Here is a 14481-nt window from a genome sequence, read left to right as displayed (position 1 = left end):
TGACTCTCTGATTGATCGGTTTCTGCAAATTGATCGATCCTTTCATGCTTGACTGACTTTAACCCTGTGAACATCTTGCCTTCGGTCATTCTAATTGCACACTCTCAATCACAAAATAAAGACTTCTTCCATTCTAATTCTATATATACTCACTAGCTTAAATAAAATTTTTAAAATTACGACTTGATAAAAAAAAGAATATGTGTTTGTCAATTACATTGTCAACCAAAAAAGGAACGCCCCATTTTGTTAATTAGTTTGTGTAAATCAATTAATTTATAACAACACACACAAACTCTCTACATTGAGGTATGATGTCCACACACACACTGTGTCTCTCATATTGAGATGTGGGGCCCACACAGCAAATTGAGATGTTGGGCCTACGCATACTGTGTGTATGTGAACTCCATATCTCAATGTAAGAAAATTTATGTGTTTGTACGTATAAATGTATATAGTTATAGAATAGTAGTCGTGTAAATATTTGTGATTATAACATAATTGTGTATGTGATTAAAAATGTCCAAATCTATGCTTGCTTGAAATTTGTATCCTGTCGGACCTCGCTCGGTCTAGCTCTCGGTCTCTTTGATTTACTGTTCCATCCCAAGGAGTCTTCTTCTGACCATTATGATATGATAGGGAAAGGAAAGATTTTCTGCCGACAAAAGGTCAGAAAACCATACGTACAATAAAGCCTTTTAATAGGAGTAAGGCCCCGTTTCAGAACTTGAATAAATTTTTATTTTTTGTTCAATAATAAAACTTGTTCCACAAAATAAGAAGTAAGTACATATTTTTTGGTTAAGGCAACTTTAAGTTCAAAAATCATGTGTTTACGCAAATAATTTTTCTATCAATATGGATCTTATTTGATAGATCTCATTGAGATTTTTAATACGGTGCAAAAAAAATTGAAAATTTATTTTTCATTTACGTTATTTTTTAGTTTGAAAATGTGAAATAAACTGTTTATTTGAGTTTTTTGGAACAACCCTTCTTATTTTTCTTTGAGAAGTTTCAAAATAAGTACTTATTTTTTAAGAAGGTTTCTGGAACGGATCCTAAGTATTTCGCAGTAGAGGGAGAGAGAGAGAGGAAAATAGGGAACCATAAAAAAATTGTTTTGTCTTGTCTTGTAGTCCATGCATATTTCTCCCACTTATAAATGTCTCCATTTTCCTGACACGTATCACCGAATTGAACATGCATGGAACGTGGACACTTTTACATACGGAGTAGGAGTATTATACAGTATATATATTTCTCAGAAACAAAACAGTAAATTACCACTCCCTCCGTCCAACCCCAATTGTTGTGCCCAATTCGAGAGTTGTGTTTAGGGAAACAAATGAGCCCAATAAATTCAAGCTTTTGAATATTTAGGTTCATTTGCTAATTCTTTAAACAAACTCAAACTTATTTGGGTTTGAATCGAACTCAAATTTGTTCACGAACTTTAATGAATAAAAAATAGTAGTATATAGTTATGCTCTTGTACAAGTCTAGAACTACAAATGAAAAAATAGTAGTATATAGTTATGCTCTTGTACAAGTCTAGAACTACAAATGAAATTTATATTTTGTACATAAATAAGCTCATACATATATTGAACTTATAATGCTTTTAAGAGTTTATATATGTACAAGTTATAAGATTTTAATTATGGACATGTAAAATGTTCATCATTTCAAAATTATGCGTGAAATTCTTATGAGATATAAATATATACACACTAGGTTCGCTGGTCTAATCGAGCCGATTACTGTCTGGTTCAAGTTTTGGCCAATTTATTAAACAAGTCTAAAATTGAGACTCAGGTTTAGTTCGTTTCATATCTGAACTCAAACTCGAACGAGCTTTTATTGAGTCGAGCCCCGAACAATTCACGAACATCTCGGTTTAGCCCTAAGTCTCGTGCCACTAGAACAATTGTATAGGTTTTACAATCTATAGTGTTTTCTAAGACTTTGAAAATGTTGTTTAATAAAATCAATTGAGATCTATCATATATACAAGATTCATATTGAATATATCAAATATTATAAATTAAAAGATAACATATGCACAATAAATTAGGACAGAGAGAGTAAAATTTACTAGCTACCAACTCCTTGGTACGTATATGTCATCACCATCATAACTTTTGGATTTCTACTCGGGCTCAGGCTGAAATTGGCCGACTTTAAATTTTTTCTCGGAATACTAGGTATAATTCACCTTTCCTACTCATGTTTTTACAATTACTTATAATTGCTTTTTCGGCAATGAGAATAAGTACATCAGTGCAAATAGGGAACGAAGTAAAAATAAATAAAAAACCAGAGTAGAAAAAGAAATTTTCGTTTATATGATCTTTTATCTTCCATAACTTTTTTTTTCCTTGCAATTGATTCTAGTTTTTAGTTTCTAGATTTAGCAAGTATAGTTGAATTATTAGTAAAAATTCATTGCGAAGCAGATACAAATTAGAAAACAGAACGAAAAAGCACAAAGCGAAAGCATGTATTTTCCATTGGGTGGTTCCAAGGACCCCTAAAAAAATTCTTCAAATCTTAATCTCATAGTATATAATCAAATTTTGATGATCCAAGCCGCTTAATGTGTTCAGAACGTAATTTTAAGAGTGCTCGTGAGAAATTGGCAAAAAAAATAACCGGGAAGGGCTTGATTTGAGCGTTTTTTTATTGAACCGTTCAATAAAGTTCAATAAAAAACTATTCCGATGAAGCCCTTTCCGGTTATTTTTTTTGCTGATTTCTCGCAGGTACATTTTGATTACATTGAGCGGCTCGGATTATCAAAGTTCGATCGAAAACTTTGGGGGTTTTTTTAGGGGTCTCTGGAACCGCCCCGGAAAATACCCACCACCCCAACATAAATTCACGTGTCCATATCATTTTGAATCTTTTTTTTTTTTTTTTGACAAGTCAATTAGTTTCATTTCAATAAAAGTGCCCATCGGGCAAATACAGGAATCCACCGAAAATACAGATATACAGGCTAAACAAGCACAACAGGCAGGAACCTAAACTCTACCACCGAGAAATAAGCACATAGTGCAAAGCAGAATTGACACACGAAGTTTGACCAATAGAGCCGTTCACCGTAATAGAGAATAAGTGATAGGCGCGTGGAATTCATGAATTTAAGCGCCTAAGTAGGGAAATTAGCGCGTTAGACGTGCATTTAATTCTCATTTTTCCATTTAATGCGTGCACGAGGTTGGATTTTGTGTTTGTGCCTAATTTGCAGGAAATTGAGATGTTTTGGCGCTAATGAGAAGTACCCGGTAGGCCGTGATAGAGCTTGTGAGCGTGAAAGGCTGTGGAGACTAAGTGTTGGAGTGAAATTGACGAGGAAATCACCGAAGTCATTCGCGAGCGCTACAAGAAAGTGGTATAGCGCTCAGAAGTGGATAGCAAAGTCCACAAAGTGATCAGAGAGTTGGCTAGCGCTACACCCTTTTTGGTGTAGCGCTACCTAAAGGTTAAGAGAGAACATTGGCCAAAGCTAGGTCAACGGACGTCAGCATTTTAAGGGGTTCGGTAGCGCTACAAGGAAAGTGATGTAGCGCTACCGAGGGGCTTAAAAAGGGCCTCGAACGTTGACGTTTTGGGTTAAGCCGGTTCCAATTCCGATTAATTTTAGGATTTTTATTGTTTTTAACGGGGATTAATATAAATACCTCGTTTTAAGTTAGTTTTAGGGTAGATTTTTCATTCCAGACTTTTACGTAGCAGCTTTTTCACTAACGTTGTTTTGTTTTCTCTCAGTTCTTAAGTTTTCTGCACTATTTCTTTCAATCGCTTGGATTCTGGTAACGTTTGTCGAATTTCTTCGTTAATTAAAGTTGTTCGTTATTATCTATTCTACGTGGATCTTTCTTTTATTTTTTTTTCCGTCTCTTCTGCAACAGATGATCATGTTTCGATCTAGGGTTTTATTTTCTGTTATTTCAAGCATGCGTGAGTAGTTCCCCAGGGTGCAGCCACGGGACGAAGGCGTCCTGTGACTAGTTTAATCAATGTTTTACCTCGGGTACGAATTAATTCGTTTTTCCAACAGTTTTGGGATATGAAAGAAAATCCCTTTCTAATAAACAAAACCCAGGCATCATCAGATTTTAAATGCGCATGAGAGCTGGTGACAAGTGGTGGGCATTTATTAGGAACCCCTTTTTTCCTTATTCTGAGATCAGTGAATTGAATAATTGTGTCCCGAGTAAATATTGGTTAGGCTAGTTGCAGACGCTGGGTTCCCACGGCTGTACTCTCCTTTAAATTTATAGTTAATTAAATCAATTCAGTGATTTAGGTAGTAAATCAATCAATCAAACAAAGGGTGGCTACCTAAGAGCCAGATTAAACTAAAGTTCATCACAATTGAGTCAACACCGTCCGTCCGTCTCTGTGGTTCGACTCCGGTACTTCCGGAATTATTGTGCTACATTGGTCGAGAGTCCTACGCTTGGGACGCGTTTTTAGTCTTTATTTATTAACACCCGGTCGGTCAAGCATTTTTGGCGCCGTTGCCGGGGACGGCGACGTGTGTTCTAGAATGTGAGTTTTCGTAATTTTTGTCTTTTAGTTGAGTCACCATAGGTAGAGAGAGGAAGGTGTCCTCTAAACAGGACCCTTTTTTTTTATCGCGACCCGACACATCGTTTAGTTCGAAAAGAACTGGAGTCGAGTCAGCCTGTGTTGTCTAGTTCTTCATCTTCTAGTTTAGAGTCAGACTCAGCTGAGCACCAGTCAGAGTCTATTCCCATTAGTGATTTTTATATAGATTTGCCTTTTGAGTCAGTTAGTGTCAGCAATCCACTTTTCCAGTCAGTTCCAGAGTCAGTTTCGGAGTCAGAATTAGAGTCAGTCGAGATGGGAGATAGGCAATTAGTCAATCCGCCGTCCTTGAGACAGCACATGCATCCCGAGAGGACTACTCCTCCCGGACCCATTGTGTTTCCACAAGAGACACAGGAGGCATGCAATGCCTTTACAGTCAAACCTGGTGTCCTTAATAGTCTCCCTAGTTTCCACGGGAGGGAGTGCGATGATCCGTACGAGCATGTGCGGACATTTGAGGGATTGGTGCGCAACCTAGCGTCTAATACCCAATATGAGAACGCATGCCTCAAGCTGTTTGAGGCAACATTGAAAGATGGTGCGCTTCTGTGGTTCCGAATGCAAAAGTCTCAATCCTTCACCACATGGGCACAAGTGCGTGACGCGTTTTATAGGAAGTACTTTTCTGAGGCTAAGACTAAAACTTTTAGGCGTCAAATCCAAGGTTTTAGGCAGGAGAGGGATGAGTCATTTCTCAAGGCATGGGAGCGTTTCAAGGAATTGCTCCTAAGGCTGCCACACCATGGCTTTGAGAGAATTCAGTTAGTCGGTTTCTTTCATCTGGGTCTAAACGCTGAGTCAGTCCAGCACATAGAATATTCTTGCAAAGGGGACGATTTCTTGTCCAAAACAGCGGACCAGGCTTGGGATTTCTTAGATGACCTAGCTGATAGGCAGAGGGCTTTAGAACCATCCGATTTTGAGCGATCCGGACCTTCTGGGTCCAACGTTGTCCCGGTTACCATTCGTGACCAGCGACTTCAGGCTCAGGTTGAGAAAATGGCTCAGAGATTAGAGGAGCTAGAGGTGAGGCAGGTTCGTCCAGTTCATGAGGTATCAATTGAGGAAGTATGCGTGTGGTGTGAATGTAAAGGGCACACCGCGACGGTTTGTCCTGGGTTTATTGCCGCCAAGGGGGCGAGTCAGTTTAATTAGGAAGAAGTCAATGCAGTTAGGACCTGGGATCCTTATTCTACCACGTATAATGCGGGATGGAGGGATCACCCCAATTTTGGGTGGTCAGATTCCAGACCCGTAGGTGAAGGCCAAGCTCAACCCCTTGCGCTACCTCCGCCACAACAGTTTCAACAGGCCCAATCGTCCAGGCCTCTTCAGGGTCAAATCATTCCATTCCATTTCCAGCAACAGCCTGGTAGGGGGGCAGGTCCATCAACTCGTGGTCCTCCTCCAGGTTATTCGCAAATAACCGCGCATGATCATAAGTTAGAGGATACTGTCAATTCCCTGATGCAGTCACAAATGACATTTCAGACGGAATCAAGACAGCAAATTGGGGCCCTTACAACCCAAATGTCGCAACTCACTGCGGTTGTCAGTCAACTGCAGCAGGAGAAGGGTAAGTTTCCAGCCCAGGGTAGTGCAGCGGGTGCCCATTATTTGGGAAATTCTTCAGGTCCTAATGTTCAAAACCAGAATCAGGAGGAGGCTAAGTCAGTCACCATTCTCAGGAGCGGGAAGGAGATCGATAAGTCCATCCCCCTAAAGCAAAAACCAGCTCCACCCCCGGAGCCGGTTGATGCACCAAGAGCAACTCCTGATATTGTTGATGTCCTTAGGAAGGAGGTAAAGGATGATGAGGAGTCACCTGAGGTGGTAGTGCCTGCAACTGCGGCCCCCATGACTCCAACGCCACCCGTTGCTCCATACCCAAATCGCTTGGTGGCGAAACCTAAGGTCAATGTGAACTTTCAAATGCTTGAATTATTCAAGAAAGTTCAATTTCCTATCTCTTTGATGGAAGCCATTGACGCAATTCCCCAGTTTGCTAAGGTCTTGAAGGATTTGTGCACGTCAAAGCGGAGAACCAAGAGTCAGGATAAAGTGCTTCTGACGGAGCAAGTGAGCTCCATTCTCCAGGCTGAGATCCCTACTAAGTGCAAGGACCCTGGTTGTCCCACCATCCCTATAGCTATCGCGGGCCAAAAATTCGATAAGGCTTTGTTGGATTTAGGAGCAAGTGTCAACTTGCTCCCTTATTCGGTATACTTAAAGCTTGGCCTAGGCGATTTGAGAGCCACACCGGTCACGTTACAATTGGCCGACCGGAGTGTGAGAGTTCCAAAGGGGGTGGTGGAAGATGTTTTAATTCAAGTGGGCGAGTTTCTTTTTCCTGTCGACTTTATTGTCCTAGATACTTGCCCAATACCGGAGGTCTTTGAGAAGACTCCTATCATCCTTGGCCGTCCTTTTCTAGCCACTTCCAGTGCTGTCATGAATTGTAAAACTGGACAAGTCCAATTGTCGTTTGGGGACTTGAAAATGGAGGTGAAAGTGTTTAATGCAGAGAGCCGAGTCAAGATTGATGAGGTGAGTTTGATCGACACGCTGATGCAGGAGCATGTCGATAATATTTTATATAAGGATCTTCTAGAGATAGCCAAGGAGGCGTCATTCTTAAATTCTCCAGAATTAGGGAGTTTGATGGAGGTGTTGGTCGATCCTGGGTGAAGTAGGTGAACTGGTTGAGGCGTTGGTCAATCCTGTTTATTCGGATGACCCTATAGTGTAGCCGTTGTGGCTACGTTCCGACGGGTAGCTTTTGCGTACCACTCTCTTCATTGAGAAGTGGACCCGACCCCTAGTAATAGGGGTACCCATCATTGACTTGGGTCTTATAGCTTTCGCACGCCGCTATTAAAATAAGGATCGTGTGCCCAGCTCCGGTTAGTAAGGGCAATTTTGTGTTGGTAACATTGGATTCTACTAATTAAGTTATGTTGTTTTTGGGCAATCTATTTATTTTTGTCTTTTATTTAGTTGTTTTTCTTCTCTCATATCAAAAAGAAAAAAATTTGAAAAGCGAAAAAAAATTGCATCATGGTCTTGTATAGCCACCCGTTTCTTGCCCACCGGCGAGGGATGGGGAGAAAAGTATGACACGTTGATCGCGTGAAGATTTGGTGGAGTATTTCTCTTTTTATTTTTGTTTTGGGAGCTCGGATACCACGAACCGGGCGGAACTAATGTCTTTTGCAGGGTACGGTGATGGCCCTGAGGCCGGGTGACAGGAAATTCCTCGAACATCGGCCGAGGTCATGGTGGTTGGCTGCCACCCGTAGGTCTATTTCTTCTCCCTTGTGCTTTCTTTTGATGTGTCTCCATGCTCTGGGGACATAGCATGTTTCTAGTTGGGGGGAGGGTGTACCTTGTACATGTTTTGTTGCGTTGCTAGGGTAATTTTAGGGTAAATTTTTATTTTATTATTATTATTATTTTTTTTCCAGGGGATACATTTGTTATGCTTGATTGTATTGTTAGGCGAGCATGTTAGAATTAGCCGAATTATTGTGCCTGTTTTAATTCAAGTTCATGCATATATTTGGCGCCTTTGTGAACATGTTAGTGCTGTCGTTACGTTGAGTAAGTGTCCCTACGTAGTTAATAGTGCATCCTGATAAACATTCCCATATTCTTTGTTTTCTTTTTCTCGTATTTGCGGAAAATAGTAGGCTTTTGTTTCACAATTGAGTAGCTAGATGTTTTGCATGCATTTGTGAGAGTTGGTAACGTGCATAGGGGATGAGACAAGGCATTTTTGCATGATTAGACCACATATGTGTCCCTTTGTCCAATCTTAAACCAGTCCGAGTCAGTTCTTGAGTCTAACCTAGGAAACCGGTGTGTGGGTTGGACTATAGTTTGGGGGGTCTAGCATTGTGCATCATGGGTGTCTTATTGCATTGGATTTGGAGCATCGTTGTCGTCGGAAGTGAAAGTGAAGAAATCTTGATGGGTGTCATGTTTTGTAACCAAACCCAACCTTCAGGCCATAAAGCTAAGTCGAAAAAAAAAAAAAGAAAAAGAAAAGAAAAGAAAATGTGGAGTTGAGGCAAGTTGGGAGAAATCAGCACCTACTAGCACATCAGAATAAGTGATTGTTTGATCATGTTATAGGGCAGTCCTCGACTCTGTATCAACCGCCTCAGTTTCCAGATTTAGAGGTCAGCGACAACTTTGCCGAGAGCAGTTTGGATTGATTTTGGATTTCCATGATGCATGAAGCTAGGGTGGTGGTGTCATTTTATGTGTTTATTTCACGTTTTTCAGTGTCGGTGGATTATATTTGTTTTTCTAGTATTTGGGTCCGTAAAAATTTGGTTACAGATGTTTAAATCTCTTGTTGGACTTTGTTTGGTTGGCACCAATGGAAGCATGTTGGTAGCTAAGGGTAAGGTGGCGGCTAGTCTGGGTAGATGACCTTGCGCTACTATAGGCCGCCACCTAATTTGTAGTTTCCCTTTCGTTCGGAACCATGGTCATTATAAGCCTAATTAAGTCCTTAGTGGACCTTGTGCACGTTGTTAAACTCTCGTTCATGCATGTTTTATGTTAATGTTGCTAATTTTGTGGAATCGTGACTGTATATATATTGTGCTTTTATTCTTTGTCAGCGTTGTCTTTGATTGGCGCGTGGTGGCCTTTGTTTCGGTCCCACGTAGTTCGCCAAGCGCTTTTTGCATGGAATGTTTGAGTGTTCTGGTGAGCGAGTGTAGCATCGTTGCCTTCGTGGGGGCATTTATCTCTGCATGTGTTTCGGCACTAATTTTGTTCATCTTTTTGCCAAGGCATGCATGCTTTTGAGTTGCAGGTGAGTGAGGAGGCGAAAATTTTTCGACCCGCCTATTTCTTGTACAGCATACATAACCTTTGTATTCCCCTTCGTGTCTTGTTAGTCTTTGTTTTGTTATTTTTCTTTTCATTCGTTACTAGGGACTAGCAACGCTCAAGTTGGGGGATGTGATAGGCGCGTGGAATTCATGAATTTAAGCGTCTAAGTAGGGAAATTAGCGCGTTAGACGTGCATTTAATTCTCATTTTTCCATTTAATGCGTGCACGAGGTTGGATTTTGTGTTTGTGCCTAATTTGCAGGAAATTGAGATGTTTTGGCGCTAATGAGAAGTACCCGGTAGGCCGTGATAGAGCTTGTGAGCGTGAAAGGCTGTGGAGACTAAGTGTTGGAGTGAAATTGACGAGGAAATCACCGAAGTCATTCGCGAGCGCTACAAGAAAGTGATATAGCGCTCAGAAGTGGATAGCAAAGTCCACAAAGTGATCAGAGAGTTGGCTAGCGCTACACCCTTTTTGGTGTAGCGCTACCTAAAGGTTAAGAGAGAACATTGGCCAAAGCTAGGTCAACGGACGTCAGCATTTTAAGGGGTTCGGTAGCGCTACAAGGAAAGTGATGTAGCGCTACCGAGGGGCTTAAAAAGGGCCTCGAACGTTGACGTTTTGGGTTAAGCCGGTTCCAATTCCGATTAATTTTAGGATTTTTATTGTTTTTAACGGGGATTAATATAAATACCTCGTTTTAAGTTAGTTTTAGGGTAGATTTTTCATTCCAGACTTTTACGTAGCAGCTTTTTCACTAACGTTGTTTTGTTTTCTCTCAGTTCTTAAGTTTTCTGCACTATTTCTTTCAATCGCTTGGATTCTGGTAACGTTTGTCGAATTTCTTCGTTAATTAAAGTTGTTCGTTATTATCTATTCTACGTGGATCTTTCTTTTATTTTTTTTTCCGTCTCTTCTGCAACAGATGATCATGTTTCGATCTAGGGTTTTATTTTCTGTTATTTCAAGCATGCGTGAGTAGTTCCCCAGGGTGCAGCCACGGGACGAAGGCGTCCTGTGACTAGTTTAATCAATGTTTTACCTCGGGTACGAATTAATTCGTTTTTCCAACAGTTTTGGGATATGAAAGAAAATCCCTTTCTAATAAACAAAACCCAGGCATCATCAGATTTTAAATGCGCATGAGAGCTGGTGACAAGTGGTGGGCATTTATTAGGAACCCCTTTTTTCCTTATTCTGAGATCAGTGAATTGAATAATTGTGTCCCGAGTAAATATTGGTTAGGCTAGTTGCAGACGCTGGGTTCCCACGGCTGTACTCTCCTTTAAATTTATAGTTAATTAAATCAATTCAGTGATTTAGGTAGTAAATCAATCAATCAAACAAAGGGTGGCTACCTAAGAGCCAGATTAAACTAAAGTTCATCACAATTGAGTCAACACCGTCCGTCCGTCTCTGTGGTTCGACTCCGGTACTTCCGGAATTATTGTGCTACATTGGTCGAGAGTCCTACGCTTGGGACGCGTTTTTAGTCTTTATTTATTAACACCCGGTCGGTCAAGCAATAAGCACCTACGGGAACGGAGCCTGATCACTGAATAAGCAAAAAAACAGGGATCCCTTTACATCAAATCAATCTTAACCCCGAAAAACAGCCAACGGAGCAAGACCAAAAAAACCATCATCGGACGATCCTCAAAAGGCACCGGATTATTCACCCACCAACCCTTCCACACCGGATCTGAAAATCAGACTGGTACCTACTCCGGATTGGGGAGACCGGCCAGAAAAAACAAGAGAAAAAAAAACCCTAACTCCATCACACCTTTATTACCTCGCCGCCGGCCACCAACCACTGGATCTGAGAAGACAAGGCAGGGCCCGAACGAGTCAAGCCCACGGAACACCGGCCGAAGGTCCGATCATCCGAAGCTTTGACGCCTTAAACACACTAACGCTCGCCATACCAGATCGGAGAGAGAGATACACCGGAGGGACGAGGGAGAGTGGAGGAGGAGAGAGGGAGAGGGGGCGGCGGCGGCCCCGCCCCCAGATCTGGAACCAGAGGGTGTGATTTTTAGAGAGAGAAAGTAAAGAGAAGGAGGAGCGTTTTGTGCTTTCGGGTATCATTTTGAATCTCAGTTTCCATTTTTTTCCCCTAATAATTGGGTAGAGAGGGAGGGGGGGCGGCGGCGGCCCCGCCCCCAGATATGGAACCAGAGGGTGTGGTTTTTAGAGAGAGAAAGTAGAGAGAAGGAGGAGCGTTTTGTGCTTTCGGGTATCATTTTGAATCTCAGTTTCCATTTTTTTCCCCTCATAACTGGGTGTCTAGTAGTCCTAGGATTTGAGGCATTACGCTTTCGTAAGATTCGATCTTGGTGGTTGTCTTACGCCACTAGACCAATTTTCTTGAGGTTTGTTGTGCCGAACACGAAATTGAGAATATAATAAATCAACAAGCGATAAACAAGAACACAAGGATATACGTGGTTCCGTTCAAGCACAAAGCAAGAACGTACTCCACGGGGAAAAGAGCAAGAGGATTCACTATAAACGGGGAGAGAAACAAAGAGCCGGCTATACCCGTAACTCTACTTGAAGCACCAAACAGATATCTAGGGACAAATCTCTGGTGGAACCCAAAAGGGAGACACAAACCCTTGGTGGAACCCTAAGAGCATAAACAAAACCCTAATATCTAAGCCCTTGAACAAAAGACCATAACCCTAGGAACCCCCAAGGTCCCTATTTATAGGAAAACACTAAATAAACCTAAACCAAATAGGAAAAGGAATCCTAGTCAATTTAGGAATTCTAGTCAATTTCCAACAAATCTCCACCTTGACTTGAATTCCATCGAATTCAACACTATAGGCAATCCTCTCCTTTAATCGCTCATCTCCCCCAAAAGCCCCCCCACGGGGCCATCACCAACGGCACAAACGAGTAAGGCTCAAGCACACCTGCTTGACCTTGTAAACGCGACTCAGGAAACCCAGCCGCACATGCCTCCAAATTGAGCCTCTATCTTCCAACGGGCACCTCCCACCCAACGCATCCCTCCCGAATGCACTCGAAGATCTGCTCAAACTCCACACGGAGTTAATTACCGACTCTACCACAGAGTTAAAAACCCAACACTGAGTCAACCTCGAATTCACCGATGAAGAACCCAAAGATGTAGCACCCACAATCGTACTACCATCAAGCACATAGAGGTTATTCGATTTCCGACCCTTCATCAAAACACGAGCACCCTTCAAAACCCTCAAGACTCCACCTTCAGCGGTATGCTTCCAACCCAAAGAGTCAAGAGTACCCAAAGAGATAAGGTTCCTCTTCAAATCTGGTATATGTCGAACACCAAACAACGTCCTCACAAACCCATCATGCATTCTGACTTTAATTGTTCCAATCCCAACAATTCTACAGGACATGTTATTCCCCATAAGAACTGTACCACAGCTGACCGATTCATAAGTATCGAACCAATCTTTATTCGGACACATGTGGTAAGAACATCCGGAGTCCAGAATCCATTCGTTATTCGAACAGACATCACCGACACTCACAGAAAGAACCATAAGTGAATCGTCGGAATCTTCTTCAACAATACCAGCAACAACCTTCTCTTCAAAATTATCCTTATTTTTCAACCTAGGACAATTTCTCACCATGTGCCCATATTTCCTACAGTAAAAACACTTTACTTCCTGATTTGTGGAACGAGAGCCAGAAACCCCTCTACTGCCATAATCCCTCTCAGAAGTTCTTCCTTGCACCATCAAACCCTGAGCATCAAAATCACCACCCTCACCGGATACTTTTTTCCTCAATTCTTTCGAATACAAACTAGACTTAACGTCCTCCATGGAAATCGTATCCCTCCCGTAAAGTAGGGTAGTAACAAAATGCTCATAAGATGCAGGCAAAGAACATAACACAATAAGGGCTTGATCTTCATCATCAATCACAACATCAATATTTTTTAAATCCATAATAATTCGATTTAACTCATCTAGATGGTCTTTTACGGGCGTACCTTCCCTCATACGAAACGTATAAAGGCGCTGCTTCAAATACAACCGGTTGGTAAGAGACTTCGTCATATAGATGCTTTCCAACTTCAACCAAATACCGGCAGTAGTATCCTCCTCCCCGACCTCGCGAAGCACATCATCGGCTAAACACAACTGAATCGAACTGAGCGCCTTCGCATCGAGATCCTCAAACACACTATCCTGCATATCAGCAGGCTTCTTCAATTTTCCTAACAAAGTCTTGTGTAATCCTTGTTGAACAAGCAAAGCCTTCATCTTAATACGCCATAAACTGAAGCTAGTGCTCTGCCCATCGAACTTCGCAATTTCGAAACGAGTCGCCATTGAAACGATCACCAATTGCACAATACGCAACAGAAAACAAAAGCCTCGGATTGAAACCCGGAGCTCTGATACCAATTTGTTGTGCCGAACACGAAATTGAGAATATAATAAATCAACAAGCGATAAACAAGAACACAAGGATATACGTGGTTCCGTTCAAGCACAAAGCAAGAACGTACTCCACGGGGAAAAGAGCAAGAGGATTCACTATAAACGGGGAGAGAAACAAAGAGCCGGCTATACCCGTAACTCTACTTGAAGCACCAAACAGATATCTAGGGACAAATCTCTGGTGGAACCCAAAAGGGAGACACAAACCCTTGGTGGAACCCTAAGAGCATAAACAAAACCCTAATATCTAAGCCCTTGAACAAAAGACCATAACCCTAGGAACCCCCAAGGTCCCTATTTATAGGAAAACACTAAATAAACCTAAACCAAATAGGAAAAGGAATCCTAGTCAATTTAGGAATTCTAGTCAATTTCCAACAAGGTTTTCCATTCCAGAGTTCCTACTTTTAGTCGAACCAAGAGTGGGGGTGCCCCTCTTCCTAGGTCGTACCACGCTCGGGTTTAGCTCATTTGCCCGTGCAGCTGAGACCATTGTCCACTTCTCTCATACTTTGTCGTATCAGAAGTTAGAATTTTGTTCGGTGA

At 41.7% G+C, this 14481-nt stretch overlaps 1 non-coding gene across 1 annotated transcript; it reads right to left on the bottom strand.

The window, feature by feature from the left end:
• Positions 1-5269: 5269 nt before the first annotated feature.
• LOC131335001 (small nucleolar RNA R71) lies at positions 5270-5378 on the bottom strand. Its single transcript, XR_009202395.1, has one exon. It is a non-coding gene; the product is annotated as a small nucleolar RNA R71 (small nucleolar RNA).
• Positions 5379-14481: the final 9103 nt, after the last annotated feature.

Source organism: Rhododendron vialii, chromosome 7a (genome assembly GCF_030253575.1).
Source record: "Rhododendron vialii isolate Sample 1 chromosome 7a, ASM3025357v1".
Classification (NCBI taxonomy): domain Eukaryota; kingdom Viridiplantae; phylum Streptophyta; class Magnoliopsida; order Ericales; family Ericaceae; genus Rhododendron; species Rhododendron vialii.
This window is presented reverse-complemented; position numbering and strand designations above follow the sequence as displayed.